Source organism: Rhododendron vialii, chromosome 3a (genome assembly GCF_030253575.1).
Source record: "Rhododendron vialii isolate Sample 1 chromosome 3a, ASM3025357v1".
Taxonomy (NCBI): domain Eukaryota; kingdom Viridiplantae; phylum Streptophyta; class Magnoliopsida; order Ericales; family Ericaceae; genus Rhododendron; species Rhododendron vialii.
The window spans coordinates 1,014,918-1,041,724 of NC_080559.1; the positions used below are offsets into that span (position 1 = coordinate 1,014,918).

The 26,807-nt window shown below is 40.4% G+C and overlaps 1 long non-coding RNA gene and 2 pseudogenes across 2 annotated transcripts; all 3 read left to right on the forward strand.

The window, feature by feature from the left end:
* The first annotated feature begins 4,821 nt into the window (after positions 1-4,821).
* Positions 4,822-8,676, forward strand: LOC131320771 (uncharacterized). 2 transcript variants are annotated; one of them, XR_009198344.1, is made up of 3 exons: positions 4,822-6,677; positions 7,460-7,550; positions 7,672-8,676. It is a non-coding gene; the product is annotated as an uncharacterized LOC131320771 (long non-coding RNA). The 2 variants fall into 2 exon arrangements; XR_009198343.1 differs by having other exon boundaries at positions 7,460-7,515; positions 7,609-8,676.
* Positions 8,677-8,876: 200 nt separating this feature from the next.
* On the forward strand, positions 8,877-14,959 carry LOC131319354 (pentatricopeptide repeat-containing protein At4g26680, mitochondrial-like; annotated as a pseudogene).
* Positions 14,960-17,049: 2,090 nt separating this feature from the next.
* LOC131320772 (T-complex protein 1 subunit theta-like) lies at positions 17,050-25,597 on the forward strand (annotated as a pseudogene).
* Positions 25,598-26,807: the final 1,210 nt, after the last annotated feature.

Consider the following 26,807-nt stretch of genomic DNA (forward strand, 5'->3'; position numbering starts at 1 on the left):
TTGAAAACACTGGATTTGAGAAGGTTTTAAGTCATAAGTTGTTATTGTGTCATGTGATTTGACAAGGTTTTAAGTACTCCGTATTTGGTTAAAAACTATATAGTTTGTTAGAGTTAACAAAGGTTGATTAGGCGTCTCGCATATAAATATCACTCTATAAATTTTTTTTTTTGAACGGCAAAGATTTCATTAAGTACGGACCAGCCTCAGCAGAGGCATCAAATGTACAGTTAGAAGATAAAGAAACTCTAGGAGCTCTAGCCATCAACCGTACTAGGTCGGATGGTAGAACATCCCTAAGCCACGGGGTCGCCACCCAATGGGCAGCCCTATCACAAACTCTAGGAACCCAAGAAAAAGAAAAATTACAAGAAGAAATTAAGTCCTTAACATCGCCTATAATGGCTGCGCATTCACGTGGAGGAACATTTTCAATGAAGCAAAGTGGGATGACTGTCCTGTTATCACCTTCGAGTACTGCGTTTGAAATGTTGTAAGAATGCAATAGTCAGGCCGCTAGGCTCACAGCCATGGTTTCCCCTTGAAGCAAAAATGAAGCAAACCCCACACTTGTCGCACTGTCCACCACTTTCCCCCTCCAGTCTCGTAACACCGCTGCTACAGCCATCCTTTCGCGCCCATGACTCAATGCAATATCACAATTAACCTTAAAAACTGCCCAAGAGCTGGAGCTAGGAAGAGACCAATGGGACGTGTTAGCATCGTTCGGAGCTGCATTATCTCTCACCCCAGGAGAACTCATGCACGCTTGGAATTCAAACCATGAGAAAGAGGCTTCGTGAATAACCTCGAAGGGATTAACTGGCACAAAATTAATACCCAATCATCGCGAGCCTTCCATATTTGCCAGGCTAGAAAAGCATATTTACCCAGTAATTGACATCAATCTACTGCTGAATCCAAGTCTTTCATTATCGAAATGGTCCACTTCATGACAGACGGGATGGCTAGCTAAAGGATTCACAACATAATTCAACTCACTGCCAAACCACACCGCATTTGTCCACCCACATCCAAACAGAAGATGTTTTTGTTTATAGATCACGCCATCAGAGACCTGTCATCTGGACTCCTCTTGCACTGAAAGGGCTACAGTGAATGAAACCATACTCCCGACTTACTGGAATTTACCAACTGCCCTGAAGCTTCATTGTACAGTAGCTGTTAAGAATATCCAGAATTTGGGCTCATTCTCCCCTCTCAAGCTTTAAAAAATGGCATCATCTGGGAAAAATAAGTGGGATAGAAGAGGGCAATTAGAGCTGAATTTAATACCAGAAATTCTCTTATCCAAAACGCTTTTGAGATCAGCTTAGATAACAACATCAATGACAATTAGAAATAGACAAGGGGAAAGGGGACCACCTTGACGGAGACCCTGAGTCGGAATGACTGACACTTGCCTCCAATCCCACTCTGCAATCACTTCCTTAATTCTAGAACGAAATCAACTCAGCTTCTCTCTCTAAATCTCACTCTAAACATGACATACAATTGGTGTTGATTAGGCGTCCTTGTAAATCTCACCCAGCAACGGGTGTTGTTTTTGAGGGGTTGCATTAGCGCTGGTTCGAGATATACATCAAGTCTAACATAACATACAATTGCTGGCACGAGTGGAACTAGAATTTTCATTCAATGCCGACAAGCCTTTTATCAGAAAATATACACGGAACATTATTCTATTCTAAAATCGAGAAAAATCAATTTCCTAACAGGAAACAGTGTAAATTATCCAACCCTAACTGACTGAGACTACATTTCTCTTTTATACAAACCGTAACTGACTTGTAACAAAGTCTTACGGGCTACAATTACAGAAGAGAGAGAGGTAACAGATTCAGTTACCCTAAGAGCTAATCCTCTACATACGCAGCCACATCACACGAGCTACATTCAGTCAACAACTTCAGCTGTGAAGGCTTACACACAGACTGAGATGCAGGAATTAAGGGAAGCTCTAATACCGGCCTAATATCTCTAACACCTCTAACACGAAGAAAGGTAGAAAGGTATGGGTTGAACTTGGGAGCTATAAGGAACTTGAGGAGGTGCAGATTCTCAAGTTGTCAGTCTGAAAGATAAATGCCTAGCATTCAACAAACTATTGCCAAATAAGATGTGGAATGGAATTGGAGGAAAGTAGATAGGAGCAAATAGTTTTCTTTCTCTGTCACATGCCAACTAGCTCGAATCATTACTGTAAATCAAGGTTTTATAAATATGATGACAACAAGGGTTGTCCAACAAGTACATAAGAAAGGGTACATCTAACATGAGGTTATTAAGAAACATTGCGGCAGCTGAATAAGTTTCCTTGATATGATAGGAAGGCATTTTAAGCTCATGAGCAAGCTTTAACCCATCTATACGGAAATCAAGCTTCAAGTACAAAGGTAAACTGAGAAGACGATAGAGAGAGCAATAGAGATAGGGAGAAGAAAATTTAATCATTATCCCCGACATGTCTTAACCGACCCGAACACGACCCGATCTCTGAGTAGTTTGTACTTTTCATATATCATAAGCAAGACGAGCCGAGTAGTAGTAGCTTATTCGAGCTTGGTTTGAAACTTTAACAAGCTTCAAAAAGTGAAGTCTTTACTCTCCCTCTTTTCTTCTGTATCTTTCTGTTGTTCATATTAATTATGTAGGTGGAAGGAAAACTAGAAGTTCACACAAAAAGGGTATCTTCAAGGAAGTCCCAAACTGAAAGCAATCATTTCCATTCTAAGAACCTAATAAATCTCTCTAGCAAAAACCAGTGCTCCGCAACAGATCGCACAGTAATACACACAACGTAGTTGACAATTGCCTCAATTTAAACATGCAATGGAGCAAGAAATTTTCTTGTTGTCGCAGATTAATAGGTCATCAACAGATTAAGGTAAAATTAAACTGACCATGAAAATCTCATATAAACACAATTGTTGTCAAAATCGAAATTATTGCCAAGAACAGTGAAAGCTAAAAAGAATCGAAATTAGCTTACTGGGTATCAGATTGGGTTGAAGGATGGAAGATCAGAAGCGACCTGTTACAATGTAGTGAGAGAATCCTCTTCTGTTGAACAACCACCCCGTCGGCGACGTCCCTTCGTCGGAGTGAATATATGAGGAGCTGATAATGATGGGTCTGATACAGTGTGACCAAATCTATTTTCGTAAAAACAAACTAACTTTCATCATCTTCGATTATGTATCATTCAGCATTGAATTCAAATGATCTTTGACAATGTGTATCTTCTTGACAAGCTCTACAAATTGAGTGATTTCGATCATGGAGAAAAATCAAAATGAGATCACAATTTGACGAATTCCCGTTGGTTCACTATGCAGTTTTAATAAACACAGGCGACGACGCCGTTCAGACGAAATGGGTTTGATACAATGCATCCAAGTTTATTTTCAAAAAAACAAATTCACACTTATTGTCTCCGATCAAATATCAACCAAAATGTGATTCAAACAATATGTCTTAGGGTTTATCTACTTAGAAAGATCTTCAATATGAACATTTTAGATCATAAAAATAAACCGTAATAAGCTCACTATTTGATAAATTCTGGTTTCAATAGACTTCTCAGGTGCAACCTACAAAGTCCTAACGAAATCAGACGATGTCGTTTTGAAACACCTCCCAACTTCAAGATGCGATCTTTAATGAAACCCGGTGTACGCCGTGTTGGCTAAGCGCGCGTCTGTCATATGCGAGTTTCTAATGAGTGCAGCTTACCAAGCAGGCGGGCACCAGTCGTCGTTCCCATTTCCCCCAAGATCTCTCTCTCTCTCTCTGCATGCATCGTTGTATTTCACTGAAGACGGGTTTCAATCCCCTTCAAGGCCTCACATTTTCAGGTATGCAAAATTTCAATTTTTATCTGAATTGTATTCAATTCAAATGACGCTATCGATTTTATCAGTTCATAGTACCTAATTTAATTGAGGTCGATCTTCTTTTTCGATTATTGGATTTTATTTCGTTTTTTTGCAAATCTTGTTATTATCACCAAAACTAGTATAATTTTTCCGTTCTCTAGACGTACGGTCATGTATCTCTATGGAATATCTCGAGTGTTTGTTATTGCCCTATATTGATTTAGCTGTTGGATCTTTGGTTGTGCTCGGTTCTCTCATAAAGAAGTCCAATTGTGATTGGAGAAGATTTCATACCACAAGTTGTTACAGTGCCATATCATTTAAGAAGGTTTTAACCGTCCGGTTAAAAATTGTGAAGTTTGTTCAAAAATGCTACGCATACATCAAGTTTATCTTTTCGTATTGGTCTTCGTCATGGGAGTGCATTACTTTTCCATTGGTGCGCACCATATTAGTTATTGCTTGTATCACGTACACTTGCTTTATGCGATATGTACTTCTGTGATGCTATCTTTGTAGTAACTGCAAGTAAGCTGAACCATGTGCATAGACTTGATTGACTGTTGTTCAATTCGGAGTCAATGATTAATGACTTCTACATGGACATATTAAGCAGTTCGCATTGATAGGTAGTTTCGCTACAATACGCATAGCGCGAAGTGATGATATCTTTGTATGTTTTTTCTTTTTCGTCTTCGAAATAGAAAATGCAGGTTATTGTGTGATGGGCTAAAGGATATCACCAATTTGTTGGCCGCCAGGGATAGTATAATGTAGCAGTCATAGAAATATCCACTTAAATGGAAGGGAGATTTGAAGTGAATATTAGGATCGGGCTTTGTTGTTGATTGAAGGGATTTAAAATGATAATCTTTGCAACCTTATATACGGAACAAGGTGCTAATATCTCGTCCAAAGCACGTCAATAAGAATATGCACTCTCGTGCATTTCAATTGAAGGACAATGCTGCTTTGATAAATCCTTCTATGGCTCACAGATATCCATCCATCATCAACGCCATTTCCTTCCCTTCTTATCTTTCCCATCTCTCTATGATAAGGTTCAAAGCTATCATGAACTCTACTTGAGGAATATTCAGAGGTAGGAAAAGCAAGTGGATATGCTGCAACTTCAGTTGAATCAAATCCAAGTCTTGGGTAAAACAGCTATGGGTGGGGGTGTGAGCAAGTGGATATGATGCAATTTCAATTTGGATCTACTTAAAATCCGAGTTCCCCATCTGATTGTTGTGCCTTTAAGCACAGGCACGATGCACAATTCCATACCTCTCCTTTTGAGAGAACCTTCTGTGCTGTTGGTTCAATCTGCATTCTGCAGTCCAATTGGAGATGGCATGGCTATGAGCTAGAAAGAATAAAATAACCAACTATGTCTATCTTTTATTTTACATTTGTGATGTTTTGCCTTTCATTGGGCAAGTACACAGAACTTGTTTCGGGTACTTTTACGGAGGACGTGATTTGTCCTGTCTATCTGTAGGAACAGCTAATGTTTCTGAATTTGTTTAACGGAATGTAGCTCTTTTACTAGTTGGAGAATTTGTTGGTGATTAAACAGGGTATCTCTCTACTAAGTAGCAATTCTTGCGCGGGTCACTGTAAGGGTGGAGTGATATTACCCTGGGCATATATTTACTTTTTTACTGCTTGAGAATCTAACCTATGACAAGTACAGGGTACTTTAGCAAGACCTGATTCAGTAATTCTCATTTAAGAATTTTACCTTCCCTAGGGCACATTGGCTTAGCAGTTTCTTACTGCATTTCACTTTCCTAGAAGTTCGTGATATGTTCCCTATATCTGCAATAGATGGGTTAACCCTTCATTGGATAGTTGAACTTCGCCATTTTCACCACCTGAAGCAGAAGCACTGTGCTGTTTGGGTCTTGTTTATTGTGATAAGCACCTGAATTGTTGTGCTTTACAGTGATATCTGTTATCTTATCTTTGGGAGCATTATCATTACTAGGATTGATTTTAAGCACTTTGGTTATACTGTACAGGTTTCCCAGAACAAATGAAGGATATTTCCCGTTTGTGTCTTGTATGAAATTTATCTCAATTTCTGATTGATTCCTTTTCCAACTGGGTTTCAGGTCGAAGAGGAATGACCCAGTTTCTCCAGTTTCTTAGGGAGCAATGGTGCCCTAAGAGGGCACTGAGGGATTTTGGAAATCCAATTGCATGTTAAGTTTGGGCCAGTTTTATCTGTCTCTTTTGTGGCCGTACAAGGGAGATTCATCATTCGAGACGCAAGATAACCACAACAGACATGGATTATGAAGAACAAAGAAGAATTTTCACTGCTTATTTGCAATCATCTCATTGGCAGCGAGAAAATCTGAGGATTGTCTTCTGCCTCGAAGGCTGAGGATTTGCGGTTGATGGAAACCCACAGCTGATGAAAGCATTTGGTGGACGTAGCATAAGATAACCGCCATGGACAGGGATTATGGAGAACAAAGAAGAATTTTCCCTGGTTATTTGCAATCATCTCATTGGCATTGAGAAAATCCAAGGATTGTCTTCTGCCTTGAAGGCTGATGATTTTGTGTTGATGAAAAGCCACAGCTGATGAAAGCATTCGGTGGCCGTAGCTTTTGTTGGACCACTAGATTTTGGAACAGCTTTTTGGTGGCTTTCTGAAGGACTCAACTGATGTAGTACCTCTGAAACAAGGATACGTTTTTAACCCATCTTTTGTCTTCTGGGCTCATTGGTTGCATGTGAACTTACTTGAGCTGGTTTATTCACATTGTTAGCCAATCTGCTCTTTCATCTCACATTTATGTTCTCCACTTACTGTGGTGGTGTTCCAGTTCCTTTTAAGTTGAAGTTTCATTGCTTCACTTCTATATACTTCGTACAATTTGCTAGAATTTGTATCCTAAGCTTTTGGTCCAACTGAGTGTGGCTTTCATCAAGAGGTGACTTGCTTATAGGTGTCTAGCTTTAACCTAGAAGGTTATGACTTATTATTTAGATGTTGCTCCGGGTTGTAAAACGAGTACTTGCTTGAAGAGGTGACAGCTTCTTTGCACTGTTAGTGGGTTGGTTAAAAATATCGTATGGCTGGAATGCTGTATTCTTATTGGTTTCATGTGCATAATATACGCGGTTTTATTCCTATCACATTGATTCTGCATTTTGGATTGGAGTAAATGCATTCTATTCGTCTGTCTCTATTAGTACTCAAATTGTTTTTGTTTTTCTCTTTTGCTTTCTTTGCATTAGAACTAACTCTTAGTTCTGTTCTGTAAGTGGATTGCTAATCTTTTGTCCTGATTTTATACAAATCTATATCTTTTGGACACAACAGAAACTCTTGAGATTTTTTCCTCTTCAATTGGCAGCTGTTTAGATATTCAAGGGACTCTTTTAGACATATTTAGTTTTGGTCCACTAATCCATCACACGACATGATTCACTAACAAGCTATCATATTCATATTGTAGTGTGGAGGGGTGCTCTTTCTTTTCTGAGCCTTTATTTGGCATGCTCTTGACAGGCCATTTTTTGTACTCCCATTTGTTTTGGAGGTGAGGTTTCTAGGCCATTACTACTCAGTTTTTGGAGTTCCTCTATGGCCTATGTGGTTAGCTTTTTTGGTTGTTTTTGTGTCTCCCTGAGGTATGCCTCTTGTATTTATGTTCTTCTCTTTTATTTATATTAATTGTTTACTTATCAGAAAATGGGGAAATAGGAATACATCTTGCAGAACAGCAGAGCCTAACTTATAGTTTTATGGCAGCATTGGGAGGTGGGGTAATTGAACTTGTACTGTTGCATTGCATGTGATTGGATGAGAGCTCTATTTTCTTAAGTATTCCCAGGTTAGAGACAATGTAAAGCGGCTCGGGGAAAATGAGGAACACCTCTGCTCTTTTATCTGTGAGTTATTGAGCATCAGCGATTCGGTACTTTCGGAAACAGATCTGTTTACACTATGTTCTTCATAGAGGCTCTTCTTGTTCCCCCAGTCATGTTCCGGCCCTGCAACCAAGGGTGGTGATTCTGTAAATGCTTTGTGTATGAGTGGTCATCTTAAGGTCCTTTTATCCAGTACTTCAACTCATGCCCTTAAACCTTTGAAATGGTTAAACCTTTGCTCTCTAATGTTGGCAGTGGCTACACTCGTATTGTTTTATTTATTCAGGTGATGAAGCTTTTTCTAGTGCTTGTGTTGGCTCCTTGCCAACTCTTCTCTCTTTGGGTTTTGGATGACATATGATTGTCTGAGGCTTGGGTGCCAACCTAGTTGGAATGTTTGCCCTTGTTTTTGTTTTTTGCTCAGCAAAAAGAAATTTTGTTGACTCGAAGCGAAAATACAACTAGAGAAAAAGATGAAGGCAAAAGCAACAAAGCAAGAAAGATATGCCCGAAAAGGGATGTTTGCCCTTGGTTTTGACACCGTCATATCATTGTTTCCTCTAGTCTTTGTATGCGGTTCATTCAAAAGATTAATAAACGACCGAATCGGCCACTTGGCAGCATCCTCTCAGGTCCCAAGTCCTGCAGTACTGTCGTAGTGAAAGATTGGTAAACATAGATGCTGGGCATGTAAAAGTGGTGTATACTTGAACAAGTCCTCCATCTTAGACACATCAACCAAGCAGATTCTTTTTTTGTTTTATCGGGTAAGAACCCAAGCAGATACATATTCTTGCGAGTGGTGTAATCATATTAAAGAGGAAGCGTGCCATGTGCTACGTGATTTGCCTTATGCAAAGGTTTTAAATAGCGTTAGCGGTGTACAGGGGGACAGGAGAAATTTTTGGTACTGGATGGGTATTACGCGTCCAATTCAGTTTTGGACGGCTCTCTCTCTCTCATAGGTGCATGTATATGGGTGTAGCAATTATATGTTTGATTAGAACGAAAGACTTGTAATTTTTGGAATTTGATATCGGCTTATAACTGACTTGATAGGTCATCAACAACCCAGTTGATTGCTAAATGTTGAACTCCCACCGAGTAAAATTCAAAATTCCAGGGAAATTAGGAGGTAGGAATCTGAATCCAATTCCTTTACCCCATAGAACAATTCTTGACCCCAGAGGCCAAGATCTTGATTATGTGAATGTAGCTCACAGCCACCTTGTCCACTCTGATTGGGCTAAGCTTGATAAATTAGCCCCCAATCTGACACCATTCAGAGTGAAGCACATTCTGTTGAAGATTCGAAAGGACTATGTTCTTTCCCTTGAATTCTTCAACAGGGTGGAAACCCAGAACCCTAATTTGCACACCTCGATACCCGTTCCATAATCCTTCATATTCTCACCAAGAACAGTAAATTCAAATCCGCGGAATCCATTTTGAAGAAAATCCTAGACTCGGGTTCGATACATCTTCCCTCTAAGCTTTTTGAGTCCATACTTCACTCGTATAGATTATGTGATTCCTCGCCTCGTGTGTTTGACTCGCTTTTTAAGACGTATGCACATATGAGGAAGTTGAGGAATGCCACCGACACCTTCTGTCAGATGAAGGACTATGGGTTTCTCCCGACTGTCGAGTCTTGCAACGCGTATTTGAGTGCGTTGATGAATCTGAGTCGAGCAGATATTGCGTTGGCATTTTACAAGGAGATGCAGAGGTCTCGGATTTCACCAGACGTTTATATTTTGAATATGTTTGTCAATGCTCTTTTGTAAATTGGGGAAACTTGAAAAGGCTGTTGTGGTGTTTGGAGAGATGGAAAATATGGGATGTGCCCCCACAGTTGCGTATAAATTATAATACATTGATTGCTGGACACTGTAATCAAGGCCTTTTGAGTGCAGCTATGAAGCTCAAAAATTCGATGGAGAAGAATGGGTTAATCCCGAATGATTTTACTTTTAACACACTCATCCATAGTTTCTGCAGGGAAGTGAAATTACACGAAGCGAACAAACTTTTTAGTGAAATGTGCGGCATGGGTGCTTCTCCTAATACTGTAACTTACAACACATTGACACAGGGTTATAGTCAAGTAGGTAATGTTGAAATGGGTAGTCATCTTTTTGAGGAGATGTCAAGGAATGGTGTGAAGACTGATATCTTGACTTAGAATGCATTGATTTTGGGACTATGCAAGGAAGGGAAGACAAAGAAGGCTGCATATCTTGTTAAAGAACTTGATTGCAAGAAGTTAATCCCCAATTCCTCAACTTTTTCTGCCCTCATTAGTGGGCAGTGCACAAGGAAGAACTCGGAGCGAGCTTTTCAATTGTACAAAAGCATGATAAGGTGCGGTTGTCATCCAAATGAAGATACTTTTAAGATGTTGATATCCACCTTTTGCATGAATGAGGATCTTGATGGAGCAGTCCAAGTCGTGCGAGAGATGCTGGATAGATCAATGTCTCCCGATTCAGCTATTTTATCTGAGCTTTGCCATAGACATCGACAATGTGGAAGAGAAAAACTTGTAATGGAGTTATGCAAAGGTATCGAAGCTAGACGACTTATGCCAGAAGGGTTTGAGAAAAGTAGAGGCATCCTAGCCTGACCAGAAATTGTGGCAAACAAAATGGAGACTACTTGTAAGGGTTCTTTTTATTAATTTTGCTACAGTTTGTATTTTCTTTTCACCCTTTACTCTGTAGAGAAAAGACCAACGGTTTTGCTTTATGAGATACACTTCCAATTCCCAAATTGATAAACGCCTTGCTTCATTTTCTTTCACTTCTCTAGCATATTCAGTGCTCTTTATTCTTAACGAGTGCCCACCCACTAGCTGATTCTTTCTATTTTATTATGCTGATAAACTATGATACCCCCATTTCCGGCCCACCAAGCGAAACCTGTGGTTTCCTACACTCGCGAGGACCTCCTAGAAATATAATTTATGTCTCAAGCTCTACAATATACCTTCATTTTGCACAAGTCTCCTTTATTTTGTCATGAAGAAGAGGCTCAGTTTAGCGACAATTGCTTTGTTTTGTAATTGACCGACCCTTGCCACACTTGCTCTGACTGAATCACCATTGACCGGAGGCCTTTGAAGAGGACAAAGTTCAATTCGTCTGCCTTTTTAACTTCCTTAGAATCATTTGAATGCTCAGTATTACTTGGAAGAAGCTTGATCTTTTCTTTTCTTTTGCAGAGTCCTATTTATGAAGTCATAAATGGGATGTGGAGACTATTTGCGAGGTTCTAGAACTTCTATAAAGCGTGGAGATTGATGGGGAGGATTCCATGAAAAGTAAAGATGCCAGCGAAATATTTGCAGTCGAATATTTCTGTTGTTTTCTTGGATAAGTAAAATCGTGTTGGATTGAGCCATGCCTTCCTTTGGAAAGTCTTTGAAAGAAGGGTTCTGATATAGCATCAACTCTTTTGACAAATTTGGAGGAAGTGATTTTTGCTTCCTGATTGATGTTGCATGTCTCATTAGGAGGCCACCAATTTTTACACCATTATGAAGCAGGGGCTTGATGGAGTCTAATTTCCAACATTTTTAGCCCTTAGTTTAATGTGCTTATGCTGCATCAAAGCAATGGAATAATTTATTTGCTTAGGCCACTCTTGTACTCTTGTGGTGTAGAGCTTTCTCTGAACGAACCCCGGATGGAAAGGTGGCTAGATTAATGTGTCTTGGATATGGTTAAGTCCTGCACAGGTAACACCCGCGTTAGTGCCCAAACCCAGATCGTGGGGAGTTCGGGATAGGCACTCCGACGGTTAAGTCAGTAAGAGGGAAGGAAGGCTCTGTAGAAAGTATTTAGGGTTCTGGAGAGGAAGAATTCAATCCCTTATTCTCAAGGGGGACTGCTCCTTTTATAGGTAAATGAAATATGGAGACCAGCCCACATTTATGCACCACGCTCTCGGTGATTGGCTCATCAATCGTGGCGCCAAATCAGGTCCGCAGTTTAAGCCCTGACACGATCTCCTCGATCCGCTAGTGTAATTGGGGGAACAGTTCCACGCCACCTGTCACACCTACTCGACTCTACCTGACTTCCTCTCCAAGTCAGGGAGTAGGAGTGGCTTGGTGGCTAAAGGTCTTGCCGATCCGGATAGCCCAGCTGTACTTCGAACTATGGAGTTACTAGCTGGTCCAGCGAGAGGCCGCCGAACAGGGGGTCATAACCAACCTGTATCCAAGTCCAAGATTCCTCCGTTGATGAACGGTCTTGGTTCGGCTATATTGGTCTGATAGAAGGATGGTGAACACTGTGCACCGTCGATCCATACAATCCCTTAAATCCACGGGTCTGACTGGCCAGTATGACGTGGTCACCGTGCGGGTCCCTCCACCGAGCCATGCCCGCCACAACTCTCTCAGCTAAAAGGTCAAAAAAATAAATTTTGCCTAATACATGAATTGATTGTGCTGTCTCTTTTATCAGAGTCGTCTTTCTTTGTTAGTTTATTTTTTCTCCAAATGGGCTATTAGTTGGGAATGACTTCGGTGTCCCCGGTCATTTTGGGGACACCGTGACTTTTGGCATAACAAAATCATTATGAGCATAACCAAAACCAATTATGAACATAACTAAAACCATTATGAGCATAACAGAACCATAGCATGCCTTAGTTGGGTTTAGTTATGCCTTGGTTGGTTTTTTGGTTATTCCTTAGTTATGTCTTGTTTAGGTTTTGTTATGCTTATAATAGGTTTTAGTTATGCTCATAATGATTAAATTATGTCAAAAATTATGGTGTCCCCAAAATGACCGGGGACACCATAGCATCATCCCTATTAGTTTGGTTGTTTTAGTTGGATTGATGTTATGCTCTCACAGTTATGTCCTGTTGTGATTCTCACTGTACACATGAACGCTGTTTTCCTACCGTTTTATATATATATAAAAAAAGAGAGGGTCCCTTTCTTCTTTACCTCGCATCTTCAGAGAAGACGTAACAAGGTGCCTTTGAACGGAATCATGTCCAAAAATATCAATGCACTCAAGCTCCACGATGGTCTTGAAATTCATTTTGGAAGTTTCTGGATTGTGGGGTTGACAGTTTATTAAACTTAGGGTTCACATTTCTATAAACGAAGTTTGCAACCTTGTCAAAGCCAAGAATTGTAGCATCACAAATAGGGGTGATCATTTTAACCGAAAAACCGAACCGATAGATTTTTAAACAATTCGGTCGGTTTTATTCAGAGTCGGTTCGGTTCGATTCGGTTCAATTTTCATTTTACAAATTTTTTTTTATTCTGTTTGATTTCGGTTTGTGAAATATTAACACCGATATGCACCAAACTGAATCGAATATGTCATGTACCTTATTATTTTCCTTTTAATCCTAGCCGTACAACCAGTTATACACATATAAATCCTAAGGCTGTGTTCCAGAAACAAAAAAAGAACTTATTTTTTGTTGAATAAGAAGGATTGTTCCGGAAAATAAGAAGGATGATAATTATTTTGGTAGAATTTATATAGGTATACCAATGGGCGGCGGAGGGAAATCGTACCGGCGGTCGTGCCGGGCCGTCTCCAACCACCGGACGCCCGATGTACGGAAAAATGGTGCTCGTATCAAGCACCCTACACACCTTGGATGCCATTGATTCCCGCGTAGGGCCCCCTTGGTTTTTTTTTTTAGAATTTTTGGACGGCTCGGATCGGCTGTCCGGTGGCCGGAGACGGCCCGGCACGGCCGCCGGTACGATTGCCCTCCGCCGGCGCACATTATCCTAGCAACAGTCTCTTTTTTTTTATAAGGCAACTTCAAGTTCAAAAATCATGTGTTTACGTAAATAATTTTCCTATTATTATAGATCTTGTTTGATAGATTTCATTGAGATCTTTAATACGGTGCAAAAAAAATTAAATTTTTTTGAGTTTCAAAATATGAAAGGAACTTTTTATTTGTATTTTGTAGAATGACCCTTTTTATTTTTGAATGAAAAATAGCAAAATAAGTACTTATTTTTTAAGAAGGTTCCGGAACGGGGCCTAATACTTACCTGTCCAGTCCCACGCCTCTGATCTCCTAGTCTGATTTCTCTTCCAAGCAGAACCTCCATGGCCGACACTTTTCTCTCTCCCCGTGCCTCTCTCTTCGTCGATCTCCCTCCATTTCTCTCTCTCTCTCTCTCTGAATCTCTCTACAGTCTCTCTTGTCCTCTTCTCCCCCACGAATATCAGAGCTCTCCTCCATGAATCTCAGGTCGGAAATCAAATCGTTTGAACGGCATCACGGTAGATGAAACTCATCTCTTACATAGATTAGGGATTTTTTTTTGAAATGTATTTACAGAATATGCCTTTTTGATAGTGTTATGTAGTTTTTTTATTGTTCGTCTCCAAACCGACTGAACCGAACCGGTAAAAGATGGACCGAACCGAATGGTTTTTCATCAATTTTGGTCGGTGTCGGGGATGAGAGGAAGCCAATTGATTCGGTTCAGCGAAAATTTTGAGAATAAACCGACCGAACCGATATCATCACAGCCATATGGTTAAAAGAGGTTGTAAGAGCATCTCCAGCATTTACACATATCTTTCCTCAAATTTGAGTCAAATTTTGGATAAAAATTCATTTTGGTAGACACATCTCCAATCATCAAACCCAAATTTTATACATCTCCCTCTTTCTCTCTCTCTAACTAGCCGTTGGAGAAATGGGTCAAGGCAAAAGTTGTTTCAGACTTGGGCAAAAAAATGGGTAAAATCCAAAATGGGGAAGGGTTTGGGTCAAAGATTGGAGATAGATTTTTGTGGTTTTTGCTCCATTTTTAAATTTGAGTCTTAAAATGGGTCAAGGCTGGAGATGCTCTAGTGCCCTTTACTGCTTCTAGTGGCAATCCCAAAAAATCTGGGACTGTTATACTATCTCAACGACCATAAGGTTTCCATCTGAGCTAACCACGAGACCATCAATATAGGGATCCCAACAAAACCTTTCCTTCCACAATTGAGAGCGAGCTGAGAGATCAATTCCAGCGCTTGAAACATTGTTCATCGAGTTTGCACTATCTCCTATCTCTTCTTTTTTCTTTTTTTGGCCTCGCCTGCCAAAACCAAAGTCCTCACCACAGGAGGCTGTTGAACATCGCGTTCATTAGCCACCGTTTCAGGCCACCTCAATCTAAACCGTGTTTCTCTGAGCGCATCTTCTTACTCAACGATGAGATGTGCTGAGTACAAGGCTCTATCCCGTTCCATCTTCGTCGAGCTGCTCAAGCCGGTTCTTGCAAGTACGTTCGCTAGAGAGTTGGCTCTTCGTGGCGTCATGACAATAGAATAGTTCTTGAGACAATGAAACGGTAGTGAATTGATTGTTTTCCTTTCCTCATCTAGTAGCGGTCGCTTGCGTCCATCTCTAGAATCGGCGTCAAATATCCGAGCTTTATTGCTTCGGTAAGGCCAACGCGGGCTTCAAATTCGGCACTCCGCGGCGAGCAGAGTCTATCGAATCTGACGCTCAAGGCCTTTAGGACGTGGGCCGATCAACCCCTAAACACTACTCCTCTGCCGGACTCTTTGTTCAAAGTGAAAACGCCCCATCCGTATTCATCTTGATGAACCGGACTGGAGGGGGGGCAATCCACGAACTTCGGCGTATAACTGTTACATCTCTTGCTCAATGAGTCTTTGAAATCACCACACGATTAGTCTTTAGACACTCCCACAATTTTGATTTATCTTCTCTACAGCATACATTCAAACAATCTAACACCACATTTCAGGGTTGTTCTATTGAAAAGAACCACAGGATACCCTCTTCTAATCAATTGTCCACAAAGAGCATTCGCTAAACGAACTGACTCAAGAAATTTCATTTTAAAATAACAAATCAACCAACTCACCGGAGATTGCCAGTAAACCAATCAATCTTTCATTCATCAAATCATCAAAACCAATCACAGACACGGAGACACTTACTTCAAAAACATTTTTGGTTTGCAGCACTCAAAATGGAAAAGATGGGTTCGGTAAGCAGAGTGTGGATTGTGGCAGGAGGTGAATACACCACAAACCGATCCGAATTTGGTTCTACAGGGGTAACTTCAGGCAACTTAAAAACACAACCAACTTAAAAACACAACGGAAAGAATCCTTTAACTCCTAATGGCAATTTGGTGGGATCTCCCCGATTGATCTGATTTCTTCCCAATTCTCTCATGTTCTGCTTCGAATTGCTCCTCTCTGATCCCGTATGTTTTCTCTGATGGATATAGTTACAGATTTCCCTGCCCTTAATTCTGCTAATAAAGTTGGAACCCTGAGTTGCGAACTCCTAATTCGCGATTTGGTATAGATTCTAATTAGAATTTGTCACAAAGAGAACTATTTCAAAGTTGGTATATGTCGTTTAGGAGAAGGTTTGAAATGATTTAGGGGAAGGTTTAGTGGCTCAATCTTGACCCCAAAATGGACCAAACTTTCCCCTAAATCATTTCAAACCTTCTCCTAAAAGACATATACCAACTTTGAAATAGTTCTCTTTGTGACAAATTCTACCAGATCGAGAATTAGGAGTTCGCAACTTAGGGTTTGCAGCTTTATTAGCAGAATTAAGGACAGGGAAATCTGTAACTATATCCATCAGAGAAGACATACGGGATCAGAGAGGAGCAATTCGAAACAGAACATGAGAGAATTGGGAAGAAATCAGTCGGGGAGATCCCACCAAATTGCCATTAGGAGTTAAAGGATTCTTTCCGTTGTGTTTTTGAGTCGCCTGAAGTTACCCCTATAGAACCAAATTCGGATCGGTTGGTGGTGTATTGATCTTATAGTGTAGTTCCACTTGTTGCCACAATCCACACTCTGCTCACCGAACCAATCTTCTCCATTTTGAGTGCTGCAAACCAGAAATGTTTTTGAAGTAAGTGTCTGTGATTGGTTTTTGATGAAAGATTGATTGGTTTACTGGCAATCTTCGGTGAGTTGGTTGATTTGTTATTTTAAAAGAAATTTCTTGAGTTAGTTTGTTTAGCGAATGCTCTTTGTGGGCAATTGATTAGAAGGGGGTATCTTGTGGTTCTTTTTAATAGAACAACCCGAAATGTGGTGTTAGATTGCTCAAATGTATGCTGTAGAGAAGATAAATCGAAATTGTGGGAGTGTCTGAAGACTAATCATGTGGTGATTTCAAAGACTCCTCGAGCAGGAGATGTAACGGTTATAAGCCGAAGTTCGTGGATTGCTCCCCTCCAGTCCGGTTTAAGATGAATACGGATGGGGCGTTTTCCCTTTGAACGGAGAGTCCGGCAGAGGAGTAGTGTTTAGGGGTTGCTCGGCCCACATTAAAGGCCTTGAGCGTCAAATTTGGTAGACTCTGCTCGCCGCGGAGTGTCGAATTTGAAGCCCTTCGCGTTGGCCTTACCGAAGCAATAAAGCTCGGATATTTGACGCCGATTCTAGAGATGGACTGCCTTCCCATTGTACAGGCAATACAAGGCAAGCGACCGCTACTAGATGAGGAAAGGAAAACAGTCAATTCACTGCCGTTTCATTATCTCAAAGACTATTCTATTGTCATGACGCCACAAGAAGCCAACTCTCTAGCGAATGTACTTGCGAGAACAGGCTTGAGCTGCTCGACGAAGACGGAATGGGATAGAGCCTTGTACTCAGCACACCTCGTTGAGCAAGAAGATGCGCTTAGAGAAACACGGTTTAGATTGAGGTGGCCTGAAACGGTGGCTAATGAACGCGATGTTCAACAGCCTCCTATGGCGAGTACTTTGGTTTTGGCAGGCGAGGCAAAAAAAGAAGAGATAGGAGATGGTGCGAACTCTACTGTTACTTTTGCCGGGGAGCTCTATCATAATGCCCAAGAGCTTATAAGGAATGGACTGTACCCACGTGAGGTCATCATAGGATACACAAAAGCGATCAATAAGGTTTGTCGTTCTTCTATTGCGTGTCTGGGATCACTTTGATTTCTCATGGTAAAAAATTTATCAGAGCTTGCACTGTCTCACTCTTTTCAAACCATTGTTCGAACAGACCATTCAAATCTTGGATGAATTGGTTGAGCCAGGTGTGAGGATCAAGGAGGAAGTTATTGTACAAATGAAAGCTACCGTTGCTAGCAAGCAGTTTGGGCAGGAGGATATCTTGTGTTCTCTTATTGCTGATGAATTTATTTCTTGCGGCTTTCCTGTTATTAATTTTGGCAGTAGCATGTGGTGGTGTTGGTATTTGACAATTATGATATTTTTGGGTAATAGGCGTGCATTCTTATATGCCCCAAAAACCCTGCAAACTTTAATGTGGACAACATCCGGGTTGCAAAGCTTTTAGGCGGAGGCTTGCCTGATTGCACCATAGTTCGAGGTATGGTTCTAAAGACTGATGCAGTTGGATACATACGGCGAGTGGAGAAGGCTAAGGTTAGCAAATATGTATCCATCTTTTTGTTCTTCTTTTTCAACTATTTCTGTGCGAAACCTCTGATGTTGAACTGCTGGCAGATTGCAATTATCTTATCTTATTAGATCCGGACTTTGTTTCTGTTTCTATTGGATGTCCTTTGATTTTTCATTTTGTATTGGAAGTAGAACCAATTTCTTGTGGTTTGATGCTTGGAATGGATTAGCACTGAGCATCTGTCTTCCTTTGAAATTCACAAGGTTTAGTTTTTCAGGTGCCACTAACCTTTATTTGCATGGCACTTTCTGTTTCAGATTGGGAACTAGAACAATATTTGTGGCAGAATGGAATTTTGCCATTGCTCATGTGGGGAATAAGTTGCAAGAGAATCAAGCTCTAATGATTTACTAGCCAGAGTGATTTTCGCTAGGACTCATTGTTGTTGATAGCATTCAAAGTGCCCGTAGCGTGATGTGAATTTAGACTCCTATGTTTGCAGTTTGGAACGATTGAGATACTGAAGGGAAGTTTGAAGAGTATGAGAGAATTGAGAAAAGTTGGAAGGCAATGAGTCTTGAAACTCCTTTAGTCACCAAATACATTCAATTTCTATCTAGGGAGGTGCTGAATGTTTTTGTAGACATGATGTCCTTGAAGGTGTAAAAGGCAGAAAAAAATTTAAGAGTTAAATAAGAAGTTCAATAATCATATCATTGATGTCTTTCATATCAGTTACTCCGCTAAGATTTCTATAAGCGTGTTCAGCTAGAAGTTCTACATGACACAAGTTTGAATATTGGTTTTGAAACCCTGATGGAGTAAACTGATATCGTTAACATTCAATGAGCATTTTGTTCTTGAGATTGCAGTTGAGGGTAAGTTCTGCTTCTGTCTGCAATTAGATTTTAAAAGTTGCTGTAAAGTGAGTTTTCTTGGCTAAACATATTTCTTCTGCGTTTTTTATTGACCACGTGAATAACAGCGCAAGGGTATTTGTTGGGCCGTAAAGATATGTCTGATGTTGTCAACTCTACGTGTACATGCTCGAGATGCATAGGATGTAGTTCTTTTTAGTGGAAACTCTTCTCTCTCTGAAGATCAGGTTAAGCTGCTCTTATTCCAGCCTATTAATTTTTTTCGTAGGTTGCTGTGTTTTCTGGTGGCGTTGATACATCTGCAACTGAAACAAAAGGAACAATGCAGATTCATAGTGCTGAGCAGGTATACTCTAGAGGAAGTTGGAATACCGATGCATATTTGATTCAAACATCGCTCGGATGGTATCTGTCTTTTCTTTATGCTAAATTTTCTTGGCGAACTCTTCTTCTTGCCTTCTGTGTTTTCCAGCTAGAAAAGTATTCAAAACAGAAGCTGCCAAAGTTGAGGAGCTTATCAAAGCAGTTGCTGAGTCAGGTGCCAAGGTGGTTGTTAGTGGAGGAGCAGTTGGAGAGATGGCACTACACTTTTGTGAACGTGACAAGTATAGTGATTCTCACCTCTTTTCTTTTCTTTTTTTTAATTTGATTGTCATATAATTTGCACTCTCATCTCTGTGGGTTTGAACAATTTGTAACATTGGTCAATGCTCTATTTGACGTTACCATTTTGCCAGGGTTATTATGTTTAGAAACGGTCAATGCTCCATTTGGCATTCTTGTATTGCAGTTGTTATTGACTTTAACTATAATAAGTATGGTAGCCCATCCATTGTATGAATATGGTACCAGCTGAGGGCCTGAGGCAAGCGGCAAGGGTTTTGTACATTTAATATTTGACATCTAAGGAGGTATGCCGTAACTGTGAGGATTTGGTCATGCAATACTCAATTAATACGGAGAACTTAACACATTTCAACCCCCTTAATTGAGCAAGGGTGGCAGTGTTTACCTTCTGTCAAAGAGCAGTCCCAGTTTTCCCAGTTTTGGGGAAGATTATATGCGTTCGACCAGGAAGCGGAGTTGACTCATCCCTACTTTCAGCGGCGATCAGGTAGGCTCTCTCTCGCCAGTGAGTTCGGCTTCTCATTCATTTCGATTGAAAGTAAAGAGCTTCTAGTTTCTCATACCGAAAAAGAGGCGGTAGAACGCCTAAAGTCCTTCTCATTTCAATCTCAATCAAGAAGGGCTCTTCTTCTATGCAACTGATTGGCTCTTCTCTCTTTGACCCTTCCCTTGGTTGTTATGATCTCATTGAGTAAGATAGAAGCTCAAATATCTTCTCCTTTGGGATCAACTAAAGATAGAGCAATCCGCTGTGCTAGTGAGACTGATCGGGATGTACTTGACAATCTGGTTTGAACCTGTGCTTTGTTACTTGAATTCTCTACTTCTGCACTGGGACCCTCTTCTAGGCTAGAGCCCCTTGTATACATACTAACGGTAGCAAAGTACTGAAGTGAGCGGAGTGTACAGAACGAACACACATAGCAAACCGTTGGTTGGGGAAGAAGACCTCTGGGAGTCAATTATTCAGATAGAGAGCGGAGCTTTTGGATGGGGTACATCAACCGAGCTTTCGGATGGGGTACATCAACCGACAGTACCAACTGGGGCTTCCAAGCCCACTTGATGAGCTTGCGAAAGGATGAATGATACCATAAAGCTTTGATCAAAAAGCCTACAACTGCTCCACATCCATCCGGTGTTCCCTACCTCTCTGTTAAATTAATTGATTTGCATTTATGTCGAATAATAGGCCGGTACTCGTACCTGGAGGAAAAAGAATAGATTTTTTCGACTTTCTTTAGTTTTGTGTTAGAAAATCAGTTCTTGAATAAGATGTGCGTCTACTCTTGCACTAGTCATTCTTGATGGCACTTGTTTTTCGGCAAAGTCATTCGTTCTGGCTTGACTACTTGACTTGTGTTTCGGGCATTACTCTTTTCCTTTGTGCTTTGCCACTTTCGGGCATATATCATATATAGGGAGTCCTTTCGTGTACTTCTTTACTGCGTTGGTCTTTCCTCTATCCCCTAGTACCGAAGGGCCGCTTTGAGGTATTCGGAGGGAGTACTTGCAGTTTGGACATCGTCGTTTATCCGGTCATGAATTTCATCTTTTGATTATGGGGTCAAAATAAGCGAAGCGATCGTTCTTTTACAATTTGATATTGGGGGGTGCTACCGGTACGGTCAAATATGGATCTAGTGTATAGTATGTGGAAGGGAGGAAGTCTTTGGTTCCCTGTGAAATCAACAAGCGAAGCGATCTGTCCTTCCTGTTTACCAAGTGATATGTCAAATTTCTCCTTTCAGACGTTCTGCTCAGGATTGAATGGTGTATTGAGGAACTATGCCCTGTTCCTTCAAATACTCAGCAAACGGCCCCTGATTCCCCCCATCATGGTCCATTCTGCCAAAATCTTCTCCACCACGATCTGATCGAACAACCATAATCTTCCTGTCTAATTCTTTCTCTACCTCTGTCTGGAAGGTCTCCAAAGTTGAGCAATGGGGCTTCCTGTCTGTTAATGAACTCTTATTAACCATCATGAGATTTGGTAGGCTATGGATAGACTAGCAGCTTGCTTAGCTTAGACCAATTTGAGTTCTTCAGTCTTACGTGTAGGGGAGGGACCGTCCCCACGAGTTCAGCAATCCACCGGAAAAGGCAATGGAAATGAAATGAAAAGAAAATGAAGTTGAGATCTCAGATTTGTAACGTTAACCTGTCTACTCATAGGGATATCGATGTGGTGGATTGATGTACCACCATTACTATTCAAAAATACAGGGGCCATATAAAACTATATTCGAAAGATTCTTATTCAGATGACCAGCTTGAGGGCAGGGAGAAAGGATAAGCATTCACTAGAACCATCTTTCTTATTACTTTATAAGAAGGAAAGTGTGCTTGTGTACTCCTACATATGAGTTCTTTATTCCAATCCCAACTTTGATGGACAGCCCCTTCGAATAAAAGGAAGAAAGCAAGACGAATCTTAGTTTACTTTTTGAGTTCAGTCCTTTGACTTCTTTTAGAAGCTTTCTTTAATGCCTTCTAGGAGTCCTTCGTAACAAGGTAGCTGCAGGGGTGGCTGGATTGAATCCTTCCTTCCCATTTTCATCGTCTTGTCCAAGCTCCAATCGCATTGCATTTGAAGAACTGAGCTTTTAGAGTAGGTGTTTCCCGGTAACAAAGATTGGCATAAAGAATCGTACAAGCTTCGGAATGGGAACTCGTATACAAATAAATAAGAAAAAATCAACTAAGATACAAGCATGACCCCTTGCCCAGATGTTCGCCTTTCTAAGTCAAGTAATGGTGACTCGCCGAAGATTGGAGCTTCGTAACATGTTGACGAAGACCTCTGAACTGAGGGTACGGTCAGTAGAAGGGACTACTTTGTCTCCCCGGAAGAAGAATAGCCCCGCTCTCTAGCCAACTGATCCCGTTGATCATATAACTGGGAGGGAACGTCAAACGTGTCACATTAGAGGTGAATGATGAGAGGTGTCCTCTAATCACCACGATGAGGCTGGTCCCTCTTTGAGTAGACTCAGCTATGAATCGGGGAGGAATCGATTCGGAGATGGAAATAGATATGGCGAAGAGGATTAGCAAAAACTCTATTAGTCTTGACCAGATGAGTCCCCTTAGGCTTTGTGTAGAAGTACGATTATTACACCATGGGAATCAACCTACTTTCTTTTCATTTTTCAAATCCCACACCCATTCCATTAAGCAACAATTGTTCACAGCCTTAGCTCTTCATTAAAGTAGTCCCTCTCCGCTCTGCTATATGCAGGAGTAGCCGTAGCCCTCCCACTTTCTTTTCCAGTGACAAAACAAAGAGCCTTCAAATCTCTAAGAAGAAGCCTTTTGGGGGTAAGAGCTATTAGAGTCATTTTGTTTATACATTCAATTCATCCCACGGGTCTCAGCTATCAAGAGTTTACAAGCTGATGCTGTTTTAACCGAGACTTTTTCTCCCTCTTTCATTTGTGATATGACCGAATATCCCTTAAATAAGCTTCTATTGATGCATCGGCTGAAACCAGCTATTACTCTCTTTTCCTCTCCTCCCTTTTTTTGCATGTATAATCTTTTGGTGTTTGCATCTTTGGGTGACAGCAATCATCTGAATGTACAAGCCATGCTTCATGTTGATTTCTTCCTTTTGAATTATGTTTGTACTGTGTAAGGCTCTCTCGAGGTGCTTAATAGTTTGTTTCATTTCAACTTTATTCACAGGCTAATGGTCTTAAAAATCAGCTCCAAGTTTGAACTGCAAAGATTTTGCCGTACAACAGGCTCCGTTGCTATTGTAAGCATATTTGTGTATTAGCATAAGTAGCAGTTTATTAAGTGGGAAAAAGATTTTCATACTTGTGTTCTTATTAACTTTTGAAACAGTTGAAGCTTGGCCGGCCGAACCCCAATGACTTGGGGTACTTCGATTCTGTCTCCATGGAGGAAATTGGTGGTGTTAGGGTAATGGGCAAACACTTTCTTTGTCCTAAGATCATAATTTGTAGTTTGCATTTGTTTATTTTCCTTTAGGTTCTATGTTTTGCTTCTATATTTCTTTCTTCTTCTCATCCGATATGATGTTTGTCTCTAACATGTAATAGGTCACTGTTGTGAAAAATGAAGAAGGTGGAAACTCTGTATCAACTGTGTTCTACGAGGAAGTACTGATAGTATATTGGATGATCTTGAAAGAGCAGTTGATGATGGTGTGAATACATACAAGGTAGTTTTGTAGAACATGAAGGCCATCTTTTACTGTAGACACCTTCTTTGGATTCTATTTGAAACTTTCGTAAGTTTTGTTGCATTGATGCTCGAAAAAGAGGGGTTTCAGTAGTTTTCAATGGATGCTGAGTAGAGGTCCGGATGATGCTATACTTTTCTGTGTCAGGCAATGTGCAGGGAGAGCTGTATGGTGCTTGGAGCGGCAGCCACAGAAGTTGAGTTAACTAGAAAACTGAAGGAGTTCTCTTTCAGTGAAACAGCGTACTCTCTCTCTCTCTCTCTCTCTCTCTCCAAGTTGGAAATGTTTTGCTTCTATATTTCTTTCAATTCTGTTTTAGAGAATTCCAACTTGAATTTCAAGTTGCAATTCTTTTTTGACCACTTTTTCGTGAAATTGTGCTTGAAGCAACCAACAGGGCTTATCAAACTCTTTCTTTGCAGATTGTACCAGTTTGCTATTGATAAATTTGCTGAGAGCTTTGAGAATGCTGGTCCCAACGCAATGGAAATAATATCTTCTTTGTATGCTGAGCATGCATCTGGAAACAGCAAGGTGCGCATAGACTTGGAGGAAGGTATATGCGAGGATGTTTCTGACATGAATATTCGGGACCTCCGTGACACCAAGTAAGCTTATTTGTTACTTTTAAAAGCTGTTTTCTTGTTGCCTTGAATCTTGATGCGTAAGGATTTCTATGTTTGGTGTAAAGTGTAAACTACAGTAACCTCCGCTGAGATTTAAGTAAAATAACAGACACCTTGCTTATGTACCAAAATTGAATTGGCTGCCCATACCAGTATTTCCCATTCTTTGTACAAAACCGTTGATACTTTTAGGTAGTGTAGGTTGATTCCTTATGTATTAGTTTGGCCTCTCCGTAGCATGCAATTTAGCTTTGTCACTTTTAGTAGGGAATATGTGCAGTTATGACAATAGGTTTTATCTGCACCTGCCTCACGGGTAAAATAGGATTAGGCAGCTATGCTATACGCATTTGGCAGAATATCGTTGAAAGATCCTGGTGAGGCTTAATTTGGCTTGGACTTGCGTTGAGCCACTGTGCAACAAAACCTAATAGAGGAATCGTTCATTTTAGTTTCGCAGTTATATGTTAGATTATAGCATTCTCGTTTATAATCCATTGGCTTTCAGATTTCATAGCTGCTACACTATTATGATGACCACCTTTTTGTGCCATATTGTGCCTGCCAGTATTCGCTGAGGCAGGGTTGGCTTTTTCTTGGCGTGCACTGCAACCCAAATCAGCCCTGCCAAATTCTGACCTAGTTAGATACATAGATGTACGACAAAGAATGGAGATCCCAATTATTTAGAAAGGGAATAAGTACGCATAATGTAATGTATTTGACGTATTTTATGAGACGAAAAAATTTGGTTTGTGCACAGGTTCTTTGCCCTCATACATGCTGCTGATGCTGCTTGCACTGCACTACGGGTAGACCAGGTAATAAATCATTAACTATTGGTCCATGGTTTACTTTCTGTTGTGTTTCCCTTTGAGTGGTAGAAGTTTGTAAACCAACTAACCAAGATATGTTGCAAAAATTGTTTATAGAAGTATTTCCACTCCTAAGGAACCTTACCTATATTGATTTGTCCAAGAATATGAAGTTCAAGAGTTCATTTTTCAGGTGCAGAGAAATGGTATTCATGTATCTCGTCTTTTCTTTACTTTTTTGTATGTGATAGGGTGTGTGATCAAGTAAAAGAACTCAACAGGAAGGGTTTTCCTATTCAAATCTTATTGTTTTCATACTTGATTCAGAAGTTGAGTTTGAGTAGCCAATGCTACCACAGGCAATGCTTTTGCTGAGTTGAGAGTAGTAAGAGGGAATTGGGTGGAAGGTTTTTAAAATTTTTCGAAGGCATGGTTGTTGCTTGTGCAGCCCCCTTGATTGGCTTCCTCCGTGGGATGGGGTTTTTGTTTCATAAACCAGATCTAATAGGATCCATATAGCTTTAAGGTTAAAACGATCCATACAATTAGGGAAATGGCTTCTTCTGTAGATTTAAGTATATTTTGTTGCCATTCCTTCTTGAACATTCAATCCACAGGGTTTTATTTCTTGAAGTATTATTGTTTGGGCTTCGTATTGCAGATTATCATGGGATCAATTATGGGATTTTCGCTCTTTTGTTCCTCCATCTTTCCTTTCTTCGATCCGTCTTTCGAACTAAATAAGTAGAACACTTTTATCTTCATTGGAATCATCAGCTTGTTTAAGTTCTCATGTGCATGATTTCTGAAATTTTGAGAATTGTTTTTATCGAGTTGAACATTTTAAATTAGAAATAAAAAGACAACTCCATAGTCCATAATATGTTGGTCAAACTTGACTAGATCAAAATCAGTTTTTGCAGGGCTCTGGTCACATTTGGTAGCTTTATTGCTCCAGTCTAAGGTTAGAGGTCACATTTTTCGTAGGCCAAGAACTACCATTGATTTGTACTAGATCTCCTCCTGAAAGATACTTCTATCCTAAATGGGAATAAAATCCCAAGAAACTTCAAAGACATTCACTTTTGTTTTAAAGGCAGTTCACATAACCTAAGACAAGGAGACAGAAGGAATCAAAATGTTATTCTTCCAAAGGTCTTTCTCACACACATAAAGGCAGCAAAAGAAGTTTTGGAATAAGATAATTAGATGCTCCACCACAGAGAGAGTTTCTTCAGTTATAGTTAGTTTTTTTTTTTTTTTACAACCGGATGTTTGGCCCAGTTTGTGCCCCCTTGACTAATTCAGGGTTCCTGAAGTTAATGATCGGACAAACTTTTATTGGCCCTAAGGTTTGGAATGTTTGTCCTTTGTGGGACTTGAACTTACAACCTCTTGGGGACAGGCCAGTTGTTTCTTGGATTCTAGTTATCTCTTCGCTCAATCTCCACAATC